A 12628-nucleotide genomic window follows, 5' to 3' on the forward strand; every position below is an offset into this window, starting at 1 on the left:
ACATAGTAGTCTCCTCCAGACAGTGCTCACATAGTAGTCTCCTCCTGACAAGGCTCACATAGTAGTCTCCTCCAGACAGTGCTCACATAGTAGTCTCCTCCTGACAGTGCTCACATAGTAGTCTCGTCCTGACAGTGCTCACATAGTAGTCTCCTCCTGACAATGCTCACATAGTAGTCTCCTCCTGACAGTGCTCACATAGTAGTCTCCTCCTGACAGTGTATATACAGTGGTTCCCTCAGACAGTGCCCGCACACCAGTCTCCTCCTGACAGTGCTCACATAGTAGTCTCCTCCTGACAATGCTCACATAGTAGTCTCCTCCTGACAGTGCTCACATAGTAGTCTCCTCCAGACAGTGCTCACATAGTAGTCTCCTCCTGACAGTGCTCACATAGTAGTCTCGTCCTGACAGTGCTCACATAGTAGTCTCCTCCTGACAATGCTCACATAGTAGTCTCCTCCTGACAATGCTCACATAGTAGTCTCCTCCTGACAATGCTCACATAGTAGTCTCCTCCTGACAGTGCTCACATAGTAGTCTCCTCCTGACAGTGCTCACATAGTAGTCTCCTCCAGACAGTGCTCACATAGTAGTCTCCTCCAGACAGTGCTCACATAGTAGTCTCCTCCAGACAGTGCTCACATAGTAGTCTCCTCCAGACAGTGCTCACATAGTAGTCTCCTCCAGACAGTGCTCACATAGTAAAGTAGTCTCCTCCTGACAGTGCTCACATAGTAGTCTCCTCCAGACAGTGCTCACATAGTAGTCTCCTCCAGACAGTGCTCACATAGTAGTCTCCTCCTGACAATGCCCACATAGTAGTCTCCTCCAGACAGTGCTCACATAGTAGTCTCCTCCAGACAGTGCTCACATAGTAGTCTCCTCCAGACAGTGCTCACATAGTAGTCTCCTCCAGACGGTGCTCACATAGTAGTCTCCTCCTGACAGTGCTCACATAGTAGTCTCCTCCTGACAGTGCTCACATAGTAGTCTCCTCCTGACAGTGCTCACATAGTAGTCTCCTCCTGACAGTGCTCACATAGAAGTCTCCTCATGACAGTGCTCACATAGTAGTCTCCTCCAGACAGTGCTCACATAGTAGTCTCCTCCTGACAGTGCTCACATAGTAGTCTCCTCCTGACAGTGCTCACATAGTAGTCTCCTCCTGACAGTGCTCACATAGTAGTCTCCTCCTGACAGTGCTCACATAGTAGTCTCCTCCTGACAGTGCTCACATAGTAGTCTCCTCCTGACAGTGCTCACATAGTAGTCTCCTCCTGACAATGCTCACATAGTAGTCTCCTCCTGACAGTGCTCACATAGTAGTCTCCTCCTGACAGTGCTCACATAGTAGTCTCCTCCTGACAATGCTCACATAGTAGTCTCCTCCTGACAATGCTCACATAGTAGTCTCCTCCTGACAATGCTCACATAGTAGTCTCCTCCTGACAGTGCTCACATAGTAGTCTCCTCCTGACAGTGCTCACATAGTAGTCTCCTCCTGACAGTTCTCACATAGTAGTCTCCTCCTGACAGTGCTCACATAGTAGTCTCCTCCTGACAATGCTCACATAGTAGTCTCCTCCTGACAATGCTCACATAGTAGTCTCCTCCTGACAGTGCTCACATAGTAGTCTCCTCCTGACAATGCTCACATAGTAGTCTCCTCCTGACAGTGCTCACATAGTAGTCTCCTCCTGACAATGCTCACATAGTAGTTTCCTCCTGACAGTGCTCACATAGTAGTCTCCTCCAGACAGTGCTCACATAGTAGTCTCCTCCTGACAATGCTCACATAGTAGTCTCCTCCTGACAGTGCTCACATAGTAGTCTCCTCCTGACAATGCTCACATAGTAGTCTCCTCCTGACAGTGCTCACATAGTAGTCTCCTCCTGACAGTGCTCACATAGTAGTCTCCTCCTGACAGTGCTCACATAGTAGTCTCGTCCTGACAGTGCTCACATAGTAGTCTCCTCCTGACAATGCTCACATAGTAGTCTCCTCCTGACAGTGCTCACATAGTAGTCTCCTCCTGACAATGCTCACATAGTAGTCTCCTCCAGACAGTGTATATACAGTGGTTCCCTCAGACAGTGCCCGCACACCAGTCTCCTTCAGACAGTGCTCACATAGTAGTCTCCTCCAGACAGTGCTCACATAGTAGTCTCCTCCTGACAATGCTCACATAGTAGTCTCCTCCTGACAGTGCTCACATAGTAGTCTCGTCCTGACAGTGCTCACATAGTAGTCTCCTCCTGACAATGCTCACATAGTAGTCTCCTCCTGACAGTGCTCACATAGTAGTCTCCTCCTGACAGTGCTCACATAGTAGTCTCCTCCAGACAGTGCTCACATAGTAGTCTCCTCCTGACAATGCTCACATAGTAGTCTCCTCCTGACAGTGCTCACATAGTAGTCTCCTCCTGACAGTGCTCACATAGTAGTCTCCTCCTGACAGTGCTCACATAGAAGTCTCCTACTGACAGTGCTCACATAGTAGTCTCCTCCTGACAGTGCTCACATAGTAGTCTCCTCCTGACAGTGCTCACATAGTAGTCTCCTCCTGACAGTGCTCACATAGTAGTCTCCTCCTGACAATGCTCACATAGTAGTCTCCTCCTGACAGTGCTCACATAGTAGTCTCCTCCTGACAGTGCTCACATAGTAGTCTCCTCCTGACAGTGCTCACATAGTAGTCTCCTCCTGACAGTGCTCACATAGTAGTCTCCTCCTGACAATGCTCACATAGTAGTCTCCTCCTGACAGTGCTCACATAGTAGTCTCCTCCTGACAATGCTCACATAGTAGTCTCCTCCTGACAATGCTCACATAGTAGTCTCCTCCTGACAATGCTCACATAGTAGTCTCCTCCTGACAGTGCTCACATAGTAGTCTCCTCCTGACAGTGCTCACATAGTAGTCTCCTCCTGACAGTTCTCACATAGTAGTCTCCTCCTGACAGTGCTCACATAGTAGTCTCCTCCTGACAATGCTCACATAGTAGTCTCCTCCTGACAATGCTCACATAGTAGTCTCCTCCTGACAGTGCTCACATAGTAGTCTCCTCCTGACAATGCTCACATAGTAGTCTCCTCCTGACAGTGCTCACATAGTAGTCTCCTCCTGACAATGCTCACATAGTAGTTTCCTCCTGACAGTGCTCACATAATAGTCTCCTCCAGACAGTGCTCACATAGTAGTCTCCTCCTGACAATGCTCACATAGTAGTCTCCTCCTGACAGTGCTCACATAGTAGTCTCCTCCTGACAATGCTCACATAGTAGTCTCCTCCTGACAGTGCTCACATAGTAGTCTCCTCCTGACAGTGCTCACATAGTAGTCTCCTCCTGACAATGCTCACATAGTAGTCTCCTCCAGACAGTGCTCACATAGTAGTCTCCTCCTGACAATGCTCACATAGTAGTCTCCTCCTGACAGTGCTCACATAGTAGTCTCCTCCTGACAGTGCTCACATAGTAGTCTCCTCCAGACAGTGCTCACATAGTAGTCTCCTCCAGACAGTGCTCACATAGTAGTCTCCTCCAGACAGTGCTCACATAGTAGTCTCCTCCAGACAGTGCTCACATAGTAGTCTCCTCCAGACAGTGCTCACATAGTAAAGTAGTCTCCTCCTGACAGTGCTCACATAGTAGTCTCCTCCAGACAGTGCTCACATAGTAGTCTCCTCCAGACAGTGCTCACATAGTAGTCTCCTCCTGACAATGCTCACATAGTAGTCTCCTCCTGACAATGCTCACATAGTAGTCTCCTCCTGACAGTGCTCACATAGTAGTCTCCTCCTGACAGTGCTCACATAGTAGTCTCCTCCTGACAGTGCTCACATAGTAGTCTCGTCCTGACAGTGCTCACATAGTAGTCTCCTCCTGACAATGCTCACATAGTAGTCTCCTCCTGACAGTGCTCACATAGTAGTCTCCTCCTGACAATGCTCACATAGTAGTCTCCTCCAGACAGTGTATATACAGTGGTTCCCTCAGACAGTGCCCGCACACCAGTCTCCTTCAGACAGTGCTCACATAGTAGTCTCCTCCAGACAGTGCTCACATAGTAGTCTCCTCCTGACAATGCTCACATAGTAGTCTCCTCCTGACAGTGCTCACATAGTAGTCTCGTCCTGACAGTGCTCACATAGTAGTCTCCTCCTGACAATGCTCACATAGTAGTCTCCTCCTGACAGTGCTCACATAGTAGTCTCCTCCTGACAGTGCTCACATAGTAGTCTCCTCCAGACAGTGCTCACATAGTAGTCTCCTCCTGACAAGGCTCACATAGTAGTCTCCTCCAGACAGTGCTCACATAGTAGTCTCCTCCTGACAGTGCTCACATAGTAGTCTCGTCCTGACAGTGCTCACATAGTAGTCTCCTCCTGACAATGCTCACATAGTAGTCTCCTCCTGACAGTGCTCACATAGTAGTCTCCTCCTGACAGTGCTCACATAGTAGTCTCCTCCTGACAGTGTATATACAGTGGTTCCCTCAGACAGTGCCCGCACACCAGTCTCCTCCTGACAGTGCTCACATAGTAGTCTCCTCCTGACAATGCTCACATAGTAGTCTCCTCCTGACAGTGCTCACATAGTAGTCTCCTCCTGACAGTGCTCACATAGTAGTCTCCTCCTGACAATGCTCACATAGTAGTCTCCTCCAGACAGTGTATATACAGTGGTTCCCTCAGACAGTGCCCGCACACCAGTCTCCTTCAGACAGTGCTCACATAGTAGTCTCCTCCAGACAGTGCTCACATAGTAGTCTCCTCCTGACAATGCTCACATAGTAGTCTCCTCCTGACAGTGCTCACATAGTAGTCTCGTCCTGACAGTGCTCACATAGTAGTCTCCTCCTGACAATGCTCACATAGTAGTCTCCTCCTGACAGTGCTCACATAGTAGTCTCCTCCAGACAGTGCTCACATAGTAGTCTCCTCCTGACAATGCTCACATAGTAGTCTCCTCCAGACAGTGCTCACATAGTAGTCTCCTCCAGACAGTGCTCACATAGTAAAGTAGTCTCCTCCTGACAGTGCTCACATAGTAGTCTCCTCCAGACAGTGCTCACATAGTAGTCTCCTCCAGACAGTGCTCACATAGTAGTCTCCTCCAGACAGTGCTCACATAGTAGTCTCCTCCTGACAATGCTCACATAGTAGTCTCCTCCAGACAGTGCTCACATAGTAGTCTCCTCCAGACAGTGCTCACATAGTAGTCTCCTCCAGACGGTGCTCACATAGTAGTCTCCTCCTGACGGTGCTCACATAGTAGTCTCCTCCTGACGGTGCTCACATAGTAGTGTCCTCCTGACAGTGCTCACATAGTAGTCTCCTCCAGACAGTGCTCACATAGTAGTCTCCTCCAGACAGTGCTCACATAGAAGTCTCCTCCAGACAGTTCTCACATAGTAGTCTCCTCCTGACAGTGCTCACATAGTAGTCTCCTCCTGACAGTGCTCACATAGTAGTCTCCTCCAGACGGTGCTCACATAGTAGTCTCCTCCTGACGGTGCTCACATAGTAGTCTCCTCCTGACAGTGCTCACATAGTAGTGTCTTCCTGACAGTGCTCACATAGTAGTCTCCTCCAGACAGTGCTCACATAGTAGTCTCCTCCAGACAGTGCTCACATAGTAGTCTCCTCCAGACAGTTCTCACATAGTAGTCTCCTCCTGACAGTGCTCACATAGTAGTCTCCTCCTGACAGTGCTCACATAGTAGTCTCCTCCTGACAATGCTCACATAGTAGTCTCCTCCTGACAATGCTCACATAGTAGTCTCCTCCTGACAATGCTCACATAGTAGTCTCCTCCTGACAGTGCTCACATAGTAGTCTCCTCCTGACAGTGCTCACATAGTAGTCTCCTCCTGACAGTTCTCACATAGTAGTCTCCTCCTGACAGTGCTCACATAGTAGTCTCCTCCTGACAATGCTCACATAGTAGTCTCCTCCTGACAATGCTCACATAGTAGTCTCCTCCTGACAGTGCTCACATAGTAGTCTCCTCCTGACAATGCTCACATAGTAGTCTCCTCCTGACAGTGCTCACATAGTAGTCTCCTCCTGACAATGCTCACATAGTAGTTTCCTCCTGACAGTGCTCACATAGTAGTCTCCTCCAGACAGTGCTCACATAGTAGTCTCCTCCTGACAATGCTCACATAGTAGTCTCCTCCTGACAGTGCTCACATAGTAGTCTCCTCCTGACAATGCTCACATAGTAGTCTCCTCCTGACAGTGCTCACATAGTAGTCTCCTCCAGACAGTGCTCACATAGTAGTCTCCTCCTGACAGTGCTCACATATTAGTCTCGTCCTGACAGTGCTCACATAGTAGTCTCCTCCTGACAATGCTCACATAGTAGTCTCCTCCTGACAGTGCTCACATAGTAGTCTCCTCCTGACAATGCTCACATAGTAGTCTCCTCCAGACAGTGTATATACAGTGGTTCCCTCAGACAGTGCCCGCACACCAGTCTCCTCCTGACAGTGCTCACATAGTAGTCTCCTCCTGACAATGCTCACATAGTAGTCTCCTCCTGACAGTGCTCACATAGTAGTCTCCTCCAGACAGTGCTCACATAGTAGTCTCCTCCTGACAGTGCTCACATAGTAGTCTCGTCCTGACAGTGCTCACATAGTAGTCTCCTCCTGACAATGCTCACATAGTAGTCTCCTCCTGACAATGCTCACATAGTAGTCTCCTCCTGACAATGCTCACATAGTAGTCTCCTCCTGACAGTGCTCACATAGTAGTCTCCTCCTGACAGTGCTCACATAGTAGTCTCCTCCAGACAGTGCTCACATAGTAGTCTCCTCCAGACAGTGCTCACATAGTAGTCTCCTCCAGACAGTGCTCACATAGTAGTCTCCTCCAGACAGTGCTCACATAGTAGTCTCCTCCAGACAGTGCTCACATAGTAAAGTAGTCTCCTCCTGACAGTGCTCACATAGTAGTCTCCTCCAGACAGTGCTCACATAGTAGTCTCCTCCAGACAGTGCTCACATAGTAGTCTCCTCCAGACAGTGCTCACATAGTAGTCTCCTCCTGACAATGCTCACATAGTAGTCTCCTCCAGACAGTGCTCACATAGTAGTCTCCTCCAGACAGTGCTCACATAGTAGTCTCCTCCAGACAGTGCTCACATAGTAGTCTCCTCCAGACGGTGGTCACATAGTAGTCTCCTCCTGACGGTGCTCACATAGTAGTCTCCTCCTGACAGTGCTCACATAGTAGTGTCCTCCTGACAGTGCTCACATAGTAGTCTCCTCCAGACAGTGCTCACATAGTAGTCTCCTCCAGACAGTGCTCACATAGTAGTCTCCTCCAGACAGTTCTCACATAGTAGTCTCCTCCTGACAGTGCTCACATAGTAGTCTCCTCCTGACAGTGCTCACATAGTAGTCTCCTCCTGACAGTGCTCACATAGTAGTCTCCTCCTGACAGTGCTCACATAGTAGTCTCCTCCTGACAGTGCTCACATAGTAGTCTCCTCCTGACAGTGCTCACATAGAAGTCTCCTCATGACAGTGCTCACATAGTAGTCTCCTCCAGACAGTGCTCACATAGTAGTCTCCTCCTGACAGTGCTCACATAGTAGTCTCCTCCTGACAGTGCTCACATAGTAGTCTCCTCCTGACAGTGCTCACATAGTAGTCTCCTCCTGACAGTGCTCACATACTAGTCTCCTCCTGACAGTGCTCACATAGTAGTCTCCTCCTGACAATGCTCACATAGTAGTCTCCTCCTGACAGTGCTCACATAGTAGTCTCCTCCTGACAGTGCTCACATAGTAGTCTCCTCCTGACAGTGCTCACATAGTAGTCTCCTCCTGACAATGCTCACATAGTAGTCTCCTCCTGACAATGCTCACATAGTAGTCTCCTCCTGACAATGCTCACATAGTAGTCTCCTCCTGACAGTGCTCACATAGTAGTCTCCTCCTGACAGTGCTCACATAGTAGTCTCCTCCTGACAGTTCTCACATAGTAGTCTCCTCCTGACAGTGCTCACATAGTAGTCTCCTCCTGACAATGCTCACATAGTAGTCTCCTCCTGACAATGCTCACATAGTAGTCTCCTCCTGACAGTGCTCACATAGTAGTCTCCTCCTGACAATGCTCACATAGTAGTCTCCTCCTGACAGTGCTCACATAGTAGTCTCCTCCTGACAATGCTCACATAGTAGTTTCCTCCTGACAGTGCTCACATAGTAGTCTCCTCCAGACAGTGCTCACATAGTAGTCTCCTCCTGACAATGCTCACATAGTAGTCTCCTCCTGACAGTGCTCACATAGTAGTCTCCTCCTGACAATGCTCACATAGTAGTCTCCTCCTGACAGTGCTCACATAGTAGTCTCCTCCTGACAGTGCTCACATAGTAGTCTCCTCCTGACAGTGCTCACATAGTAGTCTCCTCCTGACAGTGCTCATATAGTAGTCTCGTCCTGACAGTGCTCACATAGTAGTCTCCTCCTGACAATGCTCACATAGTAGTCTCCTCCTGACAGTGCTCACATAGTAGTCTCCTCCTGACAATGCTCACATAGTAGTCTCCTCCAGACAGTGTATATACAGTGGTTCCCTCAGACAGTGCCCGCACACCAGTCTCCTTCAGACAGTGCTCACATAGTAGTCTCCTCCAGACAGTGCTCACATAGTAGTCTCCTCCTGACAGTGCTCACATAGTAGTCTCCTCCTGACAGTGCTCACATAGAAGTCTCCTCCTGACAGTGCTCACATAGTAGTCTCCTACTGACAGTGCTCACATAGTAGTCTTCTCCTGACAGTGCTCACATAAAAGTCTCCTCCTGACAGTGCTCACATTGTAGTCTCCTCCAGACAGTGCTCACATAGTAGTCTCCTCCAGACAGTGCTCACATAGTAGTCTCCTCCTGACAGTGCTCACATAGTAGTCTCCTCCTGACAGTGCTCACATAGTAGTCTCCTCCTGACAGTGCTCACATAGTAGTCTCCTCCTGACAGTGCTCACATAGTAGTCTCCTCCAGACAGTGCTCACATAGAAGTCTCCTCCTGACAGTGCTCACATAGTAGTCTCCTCCTGACAGTGCTCACATAGTAGTCTCCTCCTGACAGTGCTCACATAGTAGTCTCCTCCTGACAGTGCTCACATAGTAGTCTCCTCCTGACAGTTCTCACATAGTAGTCTCCTCCTGACAGTGCTCACATAGTAGTCTCCTCCTGACAGTGCTCACATAGTAGTCTCCTCCTGACAGTGCTCACATAGTAGTCTCCTCCTGACAGTGCTCACATAGTAGTCTCCTCCTGACAGTGCTCACATAGTAGTCTCCTCCTGACAGTGCTCACATAGTAGTCTCCTCCTGACAGTGCTCACATAGTAGTCTCCTCCAGACAGTGTATATACAGTGGATCCCTCAGACAGTGCCCGCACACTGGTCTCCTTCAGACAGTGCCAAGACATGATTTGTTTCCTGGTGTCCAGTAGTTAATAGACTTTGTCTCTGGCTTCCATTGGATTAATGTCCCAAACCACTGGCCCTACTGTGAGTTTGGCCTCTATATTTCATTTGAACCTGAGTGGCTGCTGCAATACGGGGGAGAAGCAGAGTGGAGATATCAAATGGAGGAAAGTAGGATGCAGTCACCCACCATTACTGCTTATTTGTTGAGTTTATCATATTTAAAAAATAAATAAAATATACAAATTTGGCATTTTAAAAAAATGTCAGTAAATACTTCACTATAGCTCTATATTTAGGATTTTCATCCCCCCTCTTCTTGCAGAACAGTTCCACATGGTCTTTTTTACATGCACAGCCTGTTAGAGATCTGTCCAGACTTCCGGGCCCCTTCTACAGAGTACAGGCTGCCGTACACAGTAGTCATCACTCTGTAGCCTGCTGCAGATCTCCTCCTTCTTAGGGTATGTTCACACGACAGCGCAAAATACGTCTGAAATTACGGAGCTGTTTTCAGGCGAAAACAGCTCCTGAATTTCAGACGTAATTGCTCGTACTCCCGTTTTTCGCGGCGTCCATTACGGACGTAATTGGAGTTGTTTTTCAATGGAGTCAATGAAAACGGCTCCAATTACGTCCCAAGAAGTGACAGGCACTTCTTTGAGGCGGGCGTATTTTTACGCGTAAAACAAAGCCTGTCTGCACAGAACACCGTAAGACCCATTGAATTCAATGGGCAGGTATTTGCAGACGGTTTGGAGCCGTATTTTCGGGGGTAATTCGAGGCGCAAAACGCCTGAATTACGTCCGTAAATAGGGCGTGTGAACATACCCTAACAGAGGCAGTGATTCCAATAGCTTTGTATTAGGAAATTGCTCATAATGCAATTCCATAACGTAGTGAACAATCTCCAAACTGCAGCTCTCCGAGAAGCATGAATAGAGAATATAGGAAGTCACCCCCAAACATGACTGCGCCTCACACCTCATCACAGACGTGTGTCCTGGGGCGGCTCTTTATGAGAACGTTCTGTGTCTGCTCATTTCACAGTCTGCAGAGTTCGCTGTCCATGGTTCTATGTAAATACTGCAGTCACTTTACTGCGCGGGAGCCTGGTGTAATGGAAAACACATGCTGCTGCTACTGCTGGAGCGCTGCTGTCTGTGTATTACTGGACTGAAATCAGGAGTCCTAACAATAACCGTCCCTGTGAGGGAAAAACTCACAATAAAGGGTTAAAACAGGATTAGAAATACTTAATTATTATCAGAAATGCCCTTTTACAAGTGTCGTCAGCAGAATACAGGCTGCCTTTTACAGCAGCGCAGAGGACGGATCTCGGGGGATGGCGAATATTTTTGCAGTATATGTGAGGGAATTGCTTCCCTTATCTGGGGAAAATATACAAATTTACTAGAGGATTGCTGAAGGATTTCTTTGCCTTTTGCAGAGTATAGTATTATGGTAATCTGTAGTCTGCAAACACGGTCCATGCTGCAGATAGTCCCTTAGTCAGTGTGCAGTCTGCTGACAGGGGAAGGTGTTGCTATTGCGGGAGGTAACAAACTGATGGTTGCATATTGAAAGGATCAGGGTCCACAGAAGCACAGAGTATTTCAGGGGAGGATTGTGCTGCTATTGTGAGAGGTCACCGTCTGAGAGTTACACAGTGGGAAGAGTAAGGTCCCCAGCAGCACAGATTATTTCAGGAGAGGAGTGTGCTGATCTTGAGGGAGGTCACAGAGAGCTACATAGTGAAAGGAGCGGGGTCACCAGCAGAACAAAGTATTTCAGGAGAGGAGTGTGCTATTCTTGTAGGAGGAGACAGACTCAGCATTGAACAGCAGGAAGAGTAAAGGTCCCCAGCAGCACAGAGTATTTCAGCAAATTGAGTTACTGATTTTGTGGGAGGTCATAGACTGAGAGTAAAATAGTGAAAGGAGCAGAGTACCTAGCAGCACAAAGTATTTCAGGAGAGGAGTATGCTGATCTTGTGGTAGGTCACAGACAGAGTTAAATACCTGGAGTAGTTACGTCCCCTAGAGCACAGAGTATTTTAGCAAACCTAAGAGGTCACAGACTGAGAAATACATAGTGAAATGAGCAGAGTCCACAGCAGCACAAAGTATTTCAGGAGAAGAGTGTGCTGATCAGTGGCGTCGCTAGCAGCGGGCATTTGAAGTCGAAGCCCTAGATTTTTGGCCTTGTGCACCAGATCCCCAGGCGACTTCCAAATACAATTGTATCTGCGTCTTTAGGATGCAAATACAATTAAATACTATGGCAGAGCAGGAAACTATCAGCTCCCTGCTCCACCAATCACCAGGCTACAAGCAATGCTAGGCCTGCAGCCTATAAGATGCTGGGACACGATCCCTATGCAGGGTGTCTCATAGGCTGCAGGACTGAGGAGGCTGTGAGACCATGCAGCTCCGTTCGTCGTGGGAGTGGGGCTAGGTAAATATATATATATTTTTTTATTTGTTTGGGGGGCGCTATTACTTAATGGGGGCTCTCTCTACAAGAGGTGGTGTGTGTGGCACTATCTACAGGGGGCACAGCGTGTGGAGCTATCTACAGGGGGTGTGGCACTATCTGCAGGAGGGTGTGTGGAACTATCTCCAGGGGGCACAGCGTGTGGCACTATCTACAGATGTCTTTGATTAGAGCCCCAAACATAAATTTGCTTTGGGCCCCAGAAATGCCAAATTTGCCCCTGAGGGTAAGTACAAGGATACTTACTGCTGGGGCCCTGTATCTTAGCCTATCATGTGTGATACTTAGTGCTGGGACCCTGTATCTAATATTATCATGTGTGATACTGACTTATGAGCCGATGTATCTAATCCTATCATGTGATACTGTCTGCTGAGCTGCTGTATCTAATCCTATCCCGTGTGATACTGTCTGCTGAGATAATGTATCTAATTCTATTTAGTGACGTATCTATAGGGGCCGTAGTCCTATAGATATGCTGTGTTTGCTATATATACAGAACTGTGCAAAAGTTTTAGCCAGTTGTGTAAAAATGCTGCAAAGTGAGAAAGCTTCCAAAAATAGAAGTGTCAATAGTTTTTTTTAAATTAATTAATAAAATGCAAAGTTACTGAACGGAAGAGAAATCTAAATCAGATCAATTCTTCTAGGTGCACTTGCACTAAGTCCTGGATTTTGT

The 12628-nt window shown here is 48.0% G+C and overlaps 1 protein-coding gene across 2 annotated transcripts in view; it reads left to right on the forward strand.

The window, feature by feature from the left end:
* CHRDL2 (chordin like 2) overlaps positions 1-12628 on the forward strand; it is a 141417-nt gene that overhangs the window by 44157 nt on the left and 84632 nt on the right. The gene's annotated exons all lie outside the window — the stretch shown is intronic.

Source organism: Rhinoderma darwinii, unplaced genomic scaffold (assembly GCF_050947455.1).
Source record: "Rhinoderma darwinii isolate aRhiDar2 unplaced genomic scaffold, aRhiDar2.hap1 Scaffold_699, whole genome shotgun sequence".
Classification (NCBI taxonomy): Eukaryota; Metazoa; Chordata; class Amphibia; order Anura; family Rhinodermatidae; genus Rhinoderma; species Rhinoderma darwinii.